The sequence below is a fragment of the Ochlerotatus camptorhynchus genome, unplaced genomic scaffold (genome assembly GCF_037179485.1).
Source record: "Ochlerotatus camptorhynchus isolate MF236.1 unplaced genomic scaffold, CSIRO-AGI_Acam_v1.1 ptg000143l, whole genome shotgun sequence".
Classification (NCBI taxonomy): domain Eukaryota; kingdom Metazoa; phylum Arthropoda; class Insecta; order Diptera; family Culicidae; genus Ochlerotatus; species Ochlerotatus camptorhynchus.
Window position 1 is genome coordinate 44,575 of NW_027040633.1, and position 16,577 is coordinate 61,151.

Below are 16,577 nucleotides of genomic sequence, written 5' to 3' on the forward strand. Positions count from 1 at the left end.
TAAGTGCATACATTTTTCACCCTGGAGATGAAAGCCGATAGCTCTACTGTAAATCCAACGACCCATTTCAAGTATGCCTGCTCATACCCGTACATCCTGAGGTCACCCGGCATTGACAAACTTGAGCAATTATTTAATTTCACTTAGTGTTACAGTAGGGAAATATAGGGTTTAAAATCCTCAGAAATTAACAAGTGATACACTTTTTATTTTTCTAAAAGAATATAGAATCAAAAAGTGGACATCTTTAGATAGAGCTGGAATTAGACCGTAACTTGAGTAAAAAATTACTTCTCTCGATTGATTTCTAGAAATTCAAGGTTCGCCCACGCAAATCAACATCCCATCTGGTAGATAAATATGGTTATGTTGGTTTGCGTGGGCGAGACTTGAGCCCCTAGAAATCATCGAGAGAAGTAATTGTTTACAAAAGTTACGCCCTAATTCCAGCTCTATCTAGATCTATCTACTTGTCAATTTTCCTCCTTTTTTCTAGCATAGTCAGATTGGTAATTGAGCCTTAATTTACGTATATTCGTTAATGTCATATGGGTGTTACTATGAATCTAGTGGCTCATGTTATATAGGCATCATTCTCGAGGCATCATAATTTTATTCATTAATTTGGGTCGTTATTTGTAGGTTTTGTAGGTGTTTATAATTTCATTTTATATCATTGATTACCTCTGTTGAGTATAATTAAACCAGCAGCAGGATTAGCGTAGACAATAAAAGCGATTCACTGACACTTATTCGTTAATGCAAATAAATTAAATATATAACAATTACATTGTATTAAATATTTACATGATTGACAAATCTCAGGTAATCATGACATTTTGATCTTTGAAAACAACGCGAATGAAAAAGAGACCTACTGCGTCAAGATATATCATGATTACCTAAGTTTTGTCATAAAATTGTAAATATTTACGCTGTGTGCAGCGAAGAATTGTAACTGATATTAGGCAAATCGAGACTACTTTCGAAATGTTGAAGACAAATTTGAAGTTTCATCAACTCAACCATTAGGGAGCGAGTGGAAGCGTCAAACAGACAGAACTCACGGTAATATAAAATAAGATGTGTTTTTCGATAATCAAACAGTACTGACAGTTATTTTGAAAATTTATGAAATTAGGTTTTAAATTATGTTGTAAAAATGAAATTCCGTGGAATTCCGTTACATTTCGAATACATGACAATAATTCAACTCGATATTTTATGCTCTAAGCGAAACGAAATGAAGCAACAAAACAAGCGAAAAAGCTTCAAAATATTCCGTGAAAATCCACGGAATTCCGTTTTGAGGCAAAATAAACGGAACTACTCGATACATCCCATACCCTCAGTAGCTTGGTTGAGATCGCTTAAAAGATGAACAATACTTGTTACGTAATACGCTGGTAAAATCGTCACATCTGTCGTAGTTTGTTTTGTGATGTACATGGCATGGTAACCCAAAAATGTGAAAGGATTATGGATTCTCTTCCCGTCTTACGTCTTCCAATTCGAAACAATGAATGATTTGAATGGTTGCAACAACAACGCGATCGTACATTGTATGATGTAATATGAGGGGCTCGGTGGCCTTAGAGCGATCGTTTTTGCTTATTGAACAGAACATCATGAGTTTAAACTCAAGCCCTTCCCCTTTTAAGATTCCTTAATCGTTTTATTTGTTAATATGAATACATTGTAATAACAACAAATTGATCATTGGTCTGTTGTAATAAAAGGAACTCCTCTGCCTAATGGCATACATTTTTGCATAATGAACAGAAGGCCGTGGGTTCAATCTCAAGCTCCTTTTGATTATAGGGTCGTTAGGCTATCAATTCAGCTAATCGTTTACCAAAACGAATGCTGCTGTAAACCCAACCCTTTTATCCAACATCCCAGTGATTTCTCGTAGAAGTGCGGAAGATTTCTGGACTTCCAACATAGCGGGTATCACGTCAAAACATTCCTACCCTTCAATTCTTGACCTGCATTCGGACGCGGCCGGCGCTAGTATTGCCTAGTATGAGATCACCAGTTCTTACACATTGAGGATGAATGCTACTCCCAAGCATCCTCTATTGATTTTCTGAGTAATTACAGCTGATCTGGGAATAACATATTTATCAACGGGTGGTCAATCATGCTCATGCTCATGAAGAAGATCATTTTTTCTTGAATAGCTCATATTATGCTTCAATGTTTGTTGAGATGTAGACACTTACTCGTATCCTTCTATCTTGATGATAATCTTGTTTCGTATTCCAAATCTGCACTACTGGATAACCAAATTAGACAACTCAAAGCAGCCAAAACACCACACGAAACACAATTCTCGATTACTTTTTCGAAGGGACGTATCAGCTTTTGTAAACAATGCATTTGATCGTCGATTTGACGTAACTGGTAGCTCGCACACGCTTACTAACATCACTAGAAAATTTCCCCTATCTGATGGTAGTGTTAGCATGCATGGGCGAGCTACCAATTACGCCAAATTGACGATCAAATGCATTGTTTACAAAAGCAGATACGTCCCTTTGAAAAAGTAATCGAGAATTGTTACACATAAATGAACGTAGTTAAAGCAAAGCTGTTAAATTCGTGGATTAAAAACACGCAGCAAAACAAAACATCTAAAATTTCAAGCGCTGCCTGCTGATGCGATCCCAGATATGAACAAATTTATTTTTCATGTTATAACAAGGCTTTTACGATATTCGTCTGGACTGAACGCTTACTTTGCAGCACTCCTAATCGAACAGATCCGGTTTGATTCCCATTTATTTTCGTAGTGTTTCCAAACGCACTCATTGTAACGACTTTCTTATTAGAAACCTTATGACCCAAAAATAAAAAATCGTTTTGTTATTTCGAAAAATATTGGAATAGAAATCAAAAATAAAAATAAAAACAAGTTTTATCGCATTTTTCTGAAGAAAAATTACGCGTAAAACTTTTTTCGTTTGTCATCATGGCACAAAATTGAAATAAAACCGTTAAGGTGAATCCTTGTATAGTCCACTTCGAATTTTCAATTACATAAATCTCAGAAATTAGTGCCTCAATTCACATGAAATTGCTACTTTATGTATTAGACTGATGCAAAATTTGAAATTTTCGCTCCACAGTGCTTAAACGGTTCCAAATTGGGTCCTGCTTAGCCTCCCAAAATTTGAACTACTTTAATAAGAAACTGACTTCACACAAACCATTTCAAGTTTATGTGGGAATTACTATGGGAAAACTTATGTTTTTGTTCATATGTATCTAACAATTCACCACATCACTATGCTTTTAAAAATGATAGCAGTGATTGTAGAAAATTTTCCCAGCTACAACTTTGTTGGAACCCACTTTTCAATCAAATGTAAGGAACAAAAGTTATTAATGATTCAAGTCACTGATGTCTTATGATTACCCAACAAACAATTTTAGCTGCAGCTTAGCTTATACAGGCAAAAATTAGCTGCATAAGGCAAATTAAGGCTGTATAAGCTAATCTGCAGCTTAAATTGTTTGTTGGGTATGCTCATTCAACTGTTCAGCAGGCAACATTGGTGTTTCTAGTGAGAAGAATAGAGCACAAATACCATGGCTACTATGTCACACTGCAGAATACAGTGTTGCTAACAGAACAGCTGCTTGATCATGCCATAAGATTATGAATCTCTTAAACAATTAATAACTATTTAATTTGACATTTGGCTGAAAAACGATATTCCGCAAAGTTGTAGCTTAGAAAAATTCCCATAAGAATAGTTATAGAACTTTTCGAAAAAGCAATATGGAAAATGGGTAGTAGAAAATGAACAAAAAGTTTGGTTTTCCGATAGTAATTTCCATATAAACTTCGAATAGTTTGTGCCAAGTCAGTTTCTTACCAAATGAGTTTAAATTTTGGGAGGCTAATCAGGACCTGATTTGAAACCGTTTGAGCACTGTGGACCGAAAATTTCAAATTTTGCATCAGTCTATTATGTATGCTGCAGTGCAGCGAACGTGGAGTAACAGTTTCAATATGGTACGTGTCCTGGAAGCTGATATTTGTGTACTTGAAGTTTCGAAGTAGAATAAGGATCTCACAGCGAAACACCTTAAAATTGACCTTTCGATTTTGTTTAGAGCCCAACTTTGTCACTTCTCTAAAGGTAATATTATTATTCAGCCATTCCATAGCAAAACGATATAGTGATTCTCAGAATTTCGTAAAAATTTGTAATTTTGTTCCTTATAGCAATTGCTGATTGTTATGAAAGTATGGAGCCATTCTTATTGTAAAAAGCATTGATAAAAATTGTAAAAAGCACATTAATAAACATAATATTCAATTTTATGACGTTGATATGTGGCGGGTAAATTATTCATCAAACAAGTTATTCAAAGGGTCTAAACCATTGTTTTAATTATTTATACTGTGAGAATAGTGGGACATAACGAGCGGTAAAAATATTTGTTGATGGCAAATTCCAAATAAGTTGGAGGGTGTTCGGATTTTGGCATCATAGAGGTTTGGGGCACAACGGTAATATAAGTTCAATGTGATTAGTTATGAACTTCAGAGTACAACAATCAACCGTGTGACGCGTGCAAAAGTTCGGGGAGTTATTTTTGTTTTGTAGCTAACGTACAAGCAGCACATTTCGAATGTTGGCGTTAAAGCGTCAAGGACATTGGGCTTCATCTTCAGGATAGCAACAAAAGTATCCGGCATATATTGTCTCAAATCATTGTATTGTTAGCTGGTTCAGAAATACTACTGTGCAGTCTGGAACCTAGACTACAACAATGGTGTTGAGAGAGTTGAGTCCGTTCAACGACGTTTTCTTCGATAAGCTCTGCTGGAGCTGCCATGGAAAGATCCATACCGTCTACCCAGTTATGAAAACCGATGCCAGCTGTTCGATCTTGAACGTCTTCGAATCCATAGAGATACTTCTAGGGCTTTGCTCATCGCGGACAGTTTACAGGGTGTAATAGATTGCCCCGCTCTCTTGAATAGGTTAATTTAATCGTCCAACCACGAGCGCTGCGGAATGACGTTATGCTGAGATTGCTACTTCATCGTAACAACTACAGCATGAACGGTGCGATAGGCGGCTTACAGCGAGTGCTCAATCGAGTCTCGTCGGTTTCGATTTCGACCTGCTCCGCCTAATGCTACGCAGAAGTTTTGCTTCGTTTTTCTCTGATGCTATAAACCGTGAATGACTATATTATTAATTTGACCTTACTTTTATGTGAACTGTTTATACCATTCATAGAATTCTTCCGATGACTGTGTAACAGGTGTACACTGTGTATGCAAAAACTACATTTCATCAATGAGTGGATTCAAATGGTCTTGAACTTAACCGACACTTAATTCTCATTCATAAGAAGTGACATTGACAATTAGTGTAATCGCTCATTTTTGCACGTATTTCACTTAAAATGCTAAATAAAAACAACTCTTTATGGAGGCTACCAGTGTCATTGAAACCGTAACAGCCAAATTAAATGCTTGTGCGTATCTGCTATTAAATTCAAATCCACACTTCATTGAATTCGTATCCTACTAAAACTCAGCATGAATTAAACCACCCCCCGAAGCGCATGAACTCATTCATCATGGTGACAATCCGAAAGCTACAACGCAACATATCAGCCGCCATAAATTTTCCCGCTTCAATGTTGAATTCTGACAACTCTACGCTGTCGTTGCACTTTTATTCTGTGTACATCAGTGCTTAAATTATTTAAAACAGTTTTACCCTTGCATCCATGACTTGACAAATTTGCGCCTCCTCCTTCTATCAAATGGTCAAGTTCGAAGCAATTCCACATACCTGCCAACCAGTGGCCACTACTAACTGGACGACAGGTGTGGAGGCTCTAATCACTATGGCCGGGTATCAATCGCTCGCTAATCTGTTTCGAAAAATAAAAACCTCGAATGCTCTGACTACGCTGATAGGCGCCTATCAGCTGTTTGATCTGCTTCTCATTTTGCATGCAGAGCCGCAGCTATGCCCCATCACGACGACGACGACGGTAGCGAAGAAGCGAGACCGGTTGCATAAATTTCGCACACGTGAAAAGATGTAAAACTTAATTGTCCGTTACGAGAGATTGCGACTATTGGGAGTGGATAGTGTTTCTCGTTGAAAGTGGGCTGGTGGGATCCGTCCATATCAGGGACGGGCGCGTCACGGCTGAGTGGTGCGCTTGAGCGGGACAGCTAAAAAAAATGCGCTGATTCATAGATGCACGTCGCGAACCTCTAATGAGTGCGCTTATCGTGTATCCTATAAATTTTAATTGACAACTCGGTATGCCTATAGTCTACATGCAAGAGCAAAGGGGTATGCATTCACGCATGAAGACACGATCTGCATGTACTAATAGCGATAATTGGTGAGCGATGATGGGCTTCCACTGACTGGCATTTAGTAGGGCGTACTGGAAACGCTTTCTGGTTGAGCTGGTATGATTCAATTTCGAACACCAAAATAGAGTGTAAAACTATTAATCGAGTTTGAGACAATATATGCAGAAAATCGTCACACACGGTAGCACTGGTAGCTGGTTGGTCGTAATCCGATTTGTCTTTATGTGAATTCTTTTCATGGTAGGCTGGCTGCCAATTAGAAAAGTATATTCCCCATAGAATCGTTTCCCTAAGTTTTAGTACTATCGATGGAATCTGGAGGATTTGTTTTGATTTTTTTTTTCTAAACAGCTTCATTGTACCATAACTCAAAACTTAAGTGTTTTAGCTTTTATTGTCATAATTACAGCAAAGATAAGAACCAACAGTGAACATCAACATGTTTAGATTGACTCTTAAAAATTATGCATTTCCTAACACATCCTATTTTGTTCATTCTCCCCTTTAAAAATTCAAAATATTGAATGGGCAAAAATAATCAGCCCTGTTCAAAATTGTCACTCACTCTGCTATTTATCCTAAAATTGCACAATTTTTTTATTATAAATTATTTTATTTATTACTACATGAATTGTTTAAAAAAAATCGTTCCTTGATATTTATTTTTCCTTCCACCTCGAGCTAAGTATTTGAGTGATGCCGGACATAAAATGAAAATAATATTTGGATCAGCCTTATATGTTGCGAGAACATTTTACAAGTTTTAGTGTGCTGCAACTTGAATACGTATCATTGCTCATCAATGAAAATACAGTCAACTCTCCATAGCTCGATATTGAAGGGACCAGTGATGGCATGATCATTAGCAAATTGATATTTTTCTGCTCTCATACGCTCTCAATATCACAAGTGATATTGGAGCAAAATAGAATGCTTGATATTGATTTTACAAGCTCCTTATTGCGAGACTATTCACAACGTGTAAAGTTGAAGCCTCCATTGAATCGACGCAAAAATGATTCCTTTGCTCTTCGTTTTCATAGAAAGAGAAGGTTTAATAATGCTATATCTTTTTTATCTTCACCAATGGCAGACACGAAGCGATTGCTGCTAGCCGCTATGGAAGTTTCGGTTGCGTCGGGTGTAAAGCAAAAATCATGAAACTCAATCTCACCACAGTTTGGAGAGATTTGCAGCTGGTGAGTTTTGTTAGCTTGATATTCCGAGCTGCGACATCACAGCTTGCAATATCAACCGCAGTTGTGTACTTGCTGATTTTTGTCTACGAAAATCAAGCGTAATCTTGGGATTTGGTGGGATTTGATTTTTTGATATTTTTCCAACACTGCAAGGGACCTAGGAGCATCCCACTCTAAACTTTATATTTATTGCATTATACTCAGAAAATTCTTACTTATATCTAAGATACCTCAAAATACTTTAAAATACTTAAGAAATATTTAGCGCTAGTTTGTTACCACCGTTGCTAGACTGACTTCATTCGATTATTTACGCGGTTCATCTGGGATTTTGTGTGTGCGTATTTAGAAAAATAATTTATCATTTTTGGAATTGAGGAGGAGACCATTTTGATTCAAGGAAATACCAAACCGATTCACCCATCATTCAAAGGGAGAGTAAGGAACTATTTGGAAAGTTACTGTGGAAGAAACTGAGTGTGGAAGCAAATCCTCTAAACAAATTTTTCTATTCCAAAACCATCTCTCCATAAAGATGGATTTTTCGTCCATTAGGATCTTGACCGTTAGACGATAACCAACGGAATTACGCTGATGGAAGCTGAATAAGAAGTTGTGAAAGCTTTCCGCATCATCCGCATGACGTCCGGAAAGCCACATTTCCTACATTGCCGCCAAATGAGTTCATTGTAGAAGTGAATCACATTTCCTCGGATTTGGAACCTTCGATGCTCTACTGCTTAAGGCTTATTATTAAGACTGGGCATAATCGAATCAACATATCCACTTTGTGTTAATCTCGGAACCGCTCTCTTATTGATTATATCTTTCATCAGAGACAGTTGTTATGTGTTTAAACATTAATATGGACTGTTTGAGGATTGGTTTAAAATAAATTCATATATTTTACCTAAGGATTATTTTACACGAAATGGGAACAAATTAGTAACGTTTTATAACTTTTTTTGTATATCAATGGTTTGAAATAAATTAATATTTTCCTTCTTATCCTAACTGGGTTTCGATGCCTAAAAGTGGGAAATTCATATTGATTTCACATGAAGCGTTCGGTTACTATCAGGATACTCAATCAACTCCCTCACCAGTCCGTCGTAACTCATCTTTACCGATGTAAGTTTCTCAAATCTCAATCAGTTCGATTTCGAGTCAATCAACCCAACTAGCAGTTATGCTTCATTGTATTGCTATTGCTCTCTGGCAAATAACAAGCAGCTTGAGGTAATTCTTAGCCTGAAATGACGACTAACATAAGCGTTTTATTTTGGCAGTTCTGGATGACAACGGCACAGCCAGTTCGAAATCATAAATAAGAAAAATGTTTTTGGAAGAACTATTTCAGAAGTAGAATTAAAATACTTATTCATAAACATGATTATACTACTTAATTTAATTTAAATCAACTTGAAGCTAGTATTAATATGATTAAGTACGTGATTAAACGTAACGGAATATACAACAACAAATAACTACATTAGGAACCCGTCACTACGATTAAATATATCCAAAACTTAAAATACTTTAAAAAAAACTTAAGAATACTTATCAGATATTTGGAAATACTTAATTGATACTAGAGCTATAGTTTAGAGTGGGATGCTTCTTATGAAGCGACCATCATGTTATGGAATTATCGACTTTTAGAAAAAAAATCGTCCATAATTTTAAGAATAGTTCTGAATTATTTCCCTTGCTTACCCATACAAATGCAAGCTGAAAATTGCATTAGGTCCTAAGTAACAAAGAAAGATTCTCTTCGTCGACTTTCTCTTTGTATCCCCACGGCATGTAAAGTCTAGCATCTAATACGCAGGGCTGGTAGCGATCAATGTTGTCAAAAATAGTGATTTTAGTGACCATTAGAGTGATGCAAAATTTGAAATTTTCGCTCCACAATACTTAAATGATTCCAAATCGGATCCTGACTAACCTCTCAAAATTTGAACCCATTTGGTGAGAAACTGAGATGGCACAAACCATTTGAAGTTTGTATGGGAATTACTATGGTAAAACCAAGATTTTTGTTCATGTCTATCTAATAATTCACCATATCGGTCTGCTTCCAAAGCTTTCAACTGTACTTGTAGGAAATTTTCCCAGCTACAACTTTGCTCAAGACCACTTTTTGATTAAATGCAAGGATCGAAAGTTATCAATGGTTCAATGCGCTGATGTCTTATGATCATGCTCAATCAACTGCTCAGCAGGCAACATTGGTGTTTCTGGGGCGTTGAATAGGACACAAAAATCATGGCTACTATATCACACCGCAAAATACAGTGTTGCCTACAGAGCAGCTGCATAATCATGTCATAAGTTTACCAATCTCTTAAATAATTAATAACTTTTTCCTGTCTCGTTTTACATAGAAACGATTTTCAGCAAAATTGTAGCTGATTTTATATAAGAATGGCTATCAAACTTTTTCGCAGCTCAATATGGAAAAAGACTAGAAGGCAATGAACAAAAATTTGAGATTTCCCATAGTAATTTACATGTAAACTTCAAATGGCTTGTGCGAAGTCTGTTTCTAACCAAAATGAGTTGTAACTTTGGGAGGCTTATCAGGACCCGATTTGAAACCACTGTGGAGCGAAAAAGTCAAATTTTCCATCAGTCTAGTGACCATGTTGAAGAAATAAGTGACCAAATAGTGACTTATAGTTGTAAAAAAAATACTAAAAAGAGACCTAAGGGAAGAAAATTAGTCGTTCTGATGGTATACCAAATAAATGTTTGATGTTTTAGACTTATTCAATTAGATTCTCATAAACACTTAAAGATGCAAGCGAAAGTTCCAACAGAAAGTTTATGACTAAACCTCCAAGCTTCTACTACCCGAAAAAAAACATGAAAAACCGGGAATTCACAGGGAATTTTATTTTTCCTGAAAATACCTGGAAGTATCAGGGAATCTTATCATTTCTCAGGAAATTTAATAATTTTTTTACTAAGAAACATTTAATATTCCTAGTTATTTTCATCCACACATTGAACTTTATAGATCCAGAATGGATTAAACTTCAGTAACGAATACATAAATTTATAAATTCTGAACTGAAAAGCTATAATACTTCAAGAAATTTTCAAGAAGCGGGAGTCAAATTCCTTTCACAGTATAAAGGCTAAGTTCCCAAAATATTCATGAATCTAATTAAAATGCCTTGAAGTTCTTTTGTAGTTTGAGAAACTTGCCTGATGCTCGCAATACTTCTCATAATTTCTTTCAACTTCTCTAAACTTTTTCGGACTTCCTAAAGTTTCCACAATTTTCCTAACGATCATGAATCTTCTCTAAACTGAATTTCACGAAACTTTTTTTTAAATTTATGTAATTTCCCTGCTCTGGAATATCTCTGCTCAGAGCATATCCGTTCTTTCTTGAAGTTTTTTTTTTGTTTAGATCTTTATTAGCAAGATCAATGTCTTTCTCAAAGTTCTCGAAACTTCTCTAAAGTGTTTGCAGTTCTCATGAAGCTTGTTATACTACCACGAATTTAATTGAACTGATCTAAAAATATTTAAGCTTGCGTGAACGTTTTGACTTATGTGAAAACCTCAATAATTTTCTTAATATCTCTAAAGTTCTCTGAAAATCTGGGGATATTTCCCACTAATTTAGTGAAACTAATTGAACTGAACTCCCCTGAAATTCCCTTTGTTTTTTAAGCTTTACTAAACTTATTTGAGATGCTCCCAAAATGTTCATAAAAGTTCCTGAAGTTCTCGGATCTTCCCTTAAGTTCCATAGACTTTTATGAAGTTCACGAAATGTTTCTGAAGATCTCTGTACTTCTGTGAAATTTTCGAAGTTATTCTGAAATTTCAGGAAGTTCTTTAGGCTTCCCCTAGTTCTATGAATTTCACTGAAGTTCTCAAGATTTGTCTGAAGTTAAAATTATCGAAACTAATTCATAACTTCTTCAATAGCCTAGAGTTTTCTGTTGTTTTAAAACTGCCCAAAATATTTCTCAATTTCCTTTAAATTCTCTAGACTAGCAGGGCACTTAGTATTTTTTTAAAAAGAATCCACCATTTTACTGGAATTGATTTAATTGCCTTTAAGTTCTACAATTTTCCTTAAGTATTAAAAAGTTTATAAACGCTCACGGAACTTTGCCTTAAATCACTAATTTTCCCTGCAAGAAGTTTTCTATGCTTATTCTATGAAATTAATTCTAAATTGATCAAATGTTCCGGTAAATTTTCTGATATATATTTATAATTCCCTGAAGCTTCTAAAGTTTTCGGATCAATGATAGAATTCTCGGAATATACCATAATTCCAAGGAACTCCTTGTAAGTCACTGCAAATTTCCTTAAGTTAATGGGATTTTTCTGATGTTATCTAATCGTCCTCGAAGTACTCGGAACTTCACTGAATATAATGAAACACCAAAATATCTAAATTTATTAGAAGTTCTCTGGAATTTCTTGAAAATATCGGTGCTTGCTAAAAGTTCTCGTCTTTATTTTTTTATTGATGGTACTTCGTTGATGTTCTTTAGTCAACTTAGTTAAATTTTCGAATTTTCTATAGATCTTGAAATTTCCATGATATAACACCCTTGAAATACTCTCAAATTTTCCGGATATTCATATAGTTTTTATCGCGTTCGAGAAAATTTCTCTGAGCAAACCGAAGTTTCCGGAAATTTCGGTTTCTGCAATTTCCTTGAAGTTTTATGAACTGCCCTTTAATTCTCTGATCTGTCTTCATGTTCTCGGAGCTTCCCTAAAACTCTCAACTCTAGAATATCTCAGTTCTGCTTTAAAATAAACACCTTTAAACTTCCCTGGAATTCTCTGGATTTCTGTGAAATTCTTGAAAATTTCTGAAGTTATCATAAATTTTCTGAAGGTCTCTATACTGAATCTCTCGGAACATCTTAAGGGTTCTCGATTTTATTTCAGCATCTCATGGAACTATCCTGAATTTGTCTAAACTCACGCTTATAGATTTTTAAACCAATTCATTAGTCTGGGCTAAATTTTCGGGGACTTCCCCTTAAGATCTCTAGATCTAGGTTTTCAGAGATCATTGAAGTTTCCACATTTTTTATAGTACGAAACGTCAAGACATTAAAAATGCTGTGATCTTAGACTTACTAAAATGAAGTACGTGTTCAGCTTCAACATTTAATGGGTTTGAGCTAAAGCTGTTTCTGCCGGCGCCTGTGGTGTAGTGGTAAGCGTGACTGCTTTCTAACACCCCAATGGGTCTGGGTTTAATCCCAGCCGAGGTTGGTGGGATTTTTCTAAGGCATAAAAATCTCTGGTCACGTCTTCCTTCGGAAGGGAAGTAAAACCGTTGGTCCCGGCCCATGTGTGTTGAATGGGTGCGATATCCTACGCAGGTGTGGAAGCTGCCTTCCTGCACATTCGATTGCCGTCAATGGATAGCAATCGATGTCCGTCGGTGATTGGCACTAGATTGCGGAACAGAGACCGACGTTAAATAAAGGAAAGAAGAAGATAAAGCTGTTTCTTTAAAACTGTTTGAAATAGTGACTTATTACAAGAAAAATTGGCTTTAGTGACTTGGCCTTAAAAAAAGAGACTTTTTAGTGACTGGCTTGAAAAAAGTGACCAAGTCACTAAAAAGTGACTCGCTACCATCCCTGAATACGACAAACACAACAAGTAACGGTTATGTGCTCAAGTTATTAACGAAAAGAAAGTCGACGACGAGAATCGATCAATGTTACTTAGGACCTAATGCAATGTTCAGCATGAATTCAAAAAATTGCTCAAGAATCCATTTACGGCAGTTAATTCATAAGTTTAAGTCAATATGAACAGTACCCAATAAGACTGCTAATTCTAGAAATTTGTGTTTGTTACATAAAAGGTTCTGGTTCATTATCAGTTTTGGTCATTTGCCCAATGACACTCAAAAAAATAGCTGAATGTGTATGCAGTTCAATATAATCACAAAAGATGATAAAGCTCATATAATAAATCATTTGATTTATCAACGGATATTGCGTCAAGCCTGGTTTTGATCTCCTTTCTGGGGGTAATAAGTAGACCCAAGTTTTTAAAACACTATGAGACCGACAAAGTTTGATCTTCCACATCTTTTAGCAAAAGTAAAGTGTAGAATATATGTATTTTCCGAGAGTCATATTAGTTTCTAGTGCAGTTATTTATTTTGAATGCAGTATAAGGTGGAATTCGGGAGAAGTAGAGCTTTTCCGGGATTCTGAACAAAACAAAAGGCACTAGAGTCTTCTAAAGTTTTCATTCCAGACAGGTGCAGTTGGATATCATATGTTACGTATTACAATAGTATGCTATATAGCTGAAAAATCGAGGTAGGTTGTGAAGTGTTTTGTTTTTATTTATTACAAATTTTACTGTGTGTTAAGTGCAAATTTAGTGTAAAGAACGTAACACTTTTTAACTAGTGGATGCCTGGAAACTTATTCAATCATTTCGGGTGTGTTTGAAAATGCTATACATATTCGGCTTATTGAAAATAGAAGCTTCGAAGATACGGGCACCGATTCTTCTAGCGGGACAAACAATAAAACGTATAATTTTCTACTGTTGCCCAACGCTGTAAAGCTGTAAAAATTATTAAGGTCTTATAAATAATAGGTTAAATAATTATAATTCAAATAACTCACATCTTCAGTGATTATTCATAGAGAATAAGTAACGCAATTAGTTACTTATTTACTACGCCCATGCATTCGCTTCTAATTACCATATCACTTCTCTTTAGGTTGTAATCAAAGTGAAAGCACGGTATCTCCTTACCTATAAACAAAAAGCTCTCACTATAGACTATAGTGCACTCAGACTCATGCGATGTTCTTGGTGAGGGGTGAGCCGATGCGTTTTCACCCAACACGGCTGAAAGGATATTTTTAGATTTCCACGAATGAGCAAACCTCTGCAATTTCGGAGGTGGAGTTTGATGAGATCTATCTGAGTATAAATCAAACAAAAATCCTGAGTGTGGCTCTGTCACGAAGCACCATAGATGCTCGAATCAAGAAGACTGAGGCTGTCTTTCCGCGTTTACGCAATATTTGGAGATCAAACCAGACTAGTGAACGCACTAAAATCCGAATTTTCAACTCAAACATGAGCTCTGTACTGTTATACAAGGTGTTATACATCAGCGAGACATGGTGGTATCAGTGGAGAAGACTCAAAAGCTTAGCAGCTTCACAACTGTATGTCGAATGCCGAGCTCCATCGTCGATGCCATCAGAATCCTATAGGGTTTAGATCTAATTTTGGGCCTACTAAGCACAACCCGCCCTTCGCCTCTATTTTTCAAGTGGATTTTAGCACTAAATGGAATCTTTTTACTGCAGATGATTTCTAAATTTATTAACCTTTCCGTACGTATCGTAAGATTTGATAAAGTGAATCAAATTGTTGAGATATTATTAAAAATCTAACACTTCTTCTTGACCCCAAACTCGGCCTACAGAAACGCCATTGAATTCAATTCAGCCTATCGGATGAAGACAAAAATTGATTCGGACGGAGCATTGACTTCATTGACTCATTGACTTCATTCGGTAGCTTGTTAACCAAAGTATCGTACCAAACGCATAATTGACTTGTTAACTCTGAAATCATGAATTTATTCGAAGTTTTCTGCTCCATAGGACCAAAATGGGCGAATAGGCCGAAGTATGTCTATACCCTATCTACAGAAATTTGAAAACGTCAGTGAAGGTAGATCAGCCGCATTATGAAGAGACAGAAACCAAATTTCCAAGCGAGTGCTAGATTGAAACCCGGCAGGATATTGCGCATGACTGCGTCGACGAATCATTGGTCTTAGCGCAGGTCAATGCGAATGCCCAGCATGGAAATCCATTAAGTACTGGGGACGCTTAGAATAAATGAGCTATTCAGTAAGTCATCTGTCTAGAAGATGTATTTGACCAGAGCAACTAACTGGTAACATGACATGTCTACCGGCGCTGTGCAGTTCAGATTTGAAAGTCATGTTTTTATAAACCTTACCTCAATCAATTCTTTACCATTTGCACAAAGTATCCCCGCATCATATAGGAAATAAAATACAATTTTTCCGGCAACGTATAAAGATCCTATTTCATGTCAGCATCCCCAATCAGTAATAAAATATAGACAGTCATTGGAAATTACAACTTCCATTCAATTGGCTGCTCCCCGCACTGGTTGGTTCAACTGGAAACTATATAAAGTTGAGCGAGTGATCACTTTCAAGAACTCGTTACACTATGCATAGAAGTGGAACAAATTAACTGCCAACGCGAAGCAAATAGCGCGTCAATTTTTGTCACACTACTGACTGCTGCACTAGCACCAGTTCCGCATGACGTTGCACTACATTCACGATCTTCATCGGTGGTGTGAGATTCCGATCGATCTAGTGTTTATTAATACACGGCAGTTCCGTCCGATAATAAACCAGGTGGTCAACCGCATGTCGCATTTTATAAAACGTCACATACGTGTGACAGGTGTGGCGCGGTTTGGAGCAAATATTCTAGCTTGCACCGCACCTCCAGGAGAGATAGAAGTGTATCCGACGGATTGTAACACTTGACCATTGGCTTTGAATGCATGCCTTGATCTTGCCCTGTCTGTCTAGTGGAAGGGGGTGGTGGATCACGGTCGAGTTCGGACGGATTATGGACCTGCTGTGCGAGCGTTGATTAGGGCCCGGAACCGGGGGAGGTAGGAATTGTTTGCAGTGCACATGACATGTTTGTTTAGCCACTCGACCTAATGATTGGGTATGGTATGGGGACGACTGACAGGAAAATTATTACACGCATAAATATTTGCATACTGGATGGCTTATGGCTATGCTGATTGGCGTTGTTGGTGCAAATGGTGCAATTATGGTGTTAGTGTTCGATACAATTACCTTCTCATCTTGTTTTAGTTGAAATGGGGATATTTTTGATTGTTTGAACTTATATTGAAAATCAACAATCGCTGGAGAAGTTGTATATGTAAAAGCTTTGACA

At 36.5% G+C, this 16,577-nt stretch overlaps 1 protein-coding gene across 1 annotated transcript in view; it reads left to right on the forward strand.

Moving 5' to 3' along the window:
• The window catches only part of LOC135700852 (putative metabolite transport protein HI_1104), a 50,289-nt gene that overhangs the window by 9,138 nt on the left and 24,574 nt on the right, over positions 1-16,577 (forward strand). The gene's annotated exons all lie outside the window — the stretch shown is intronic.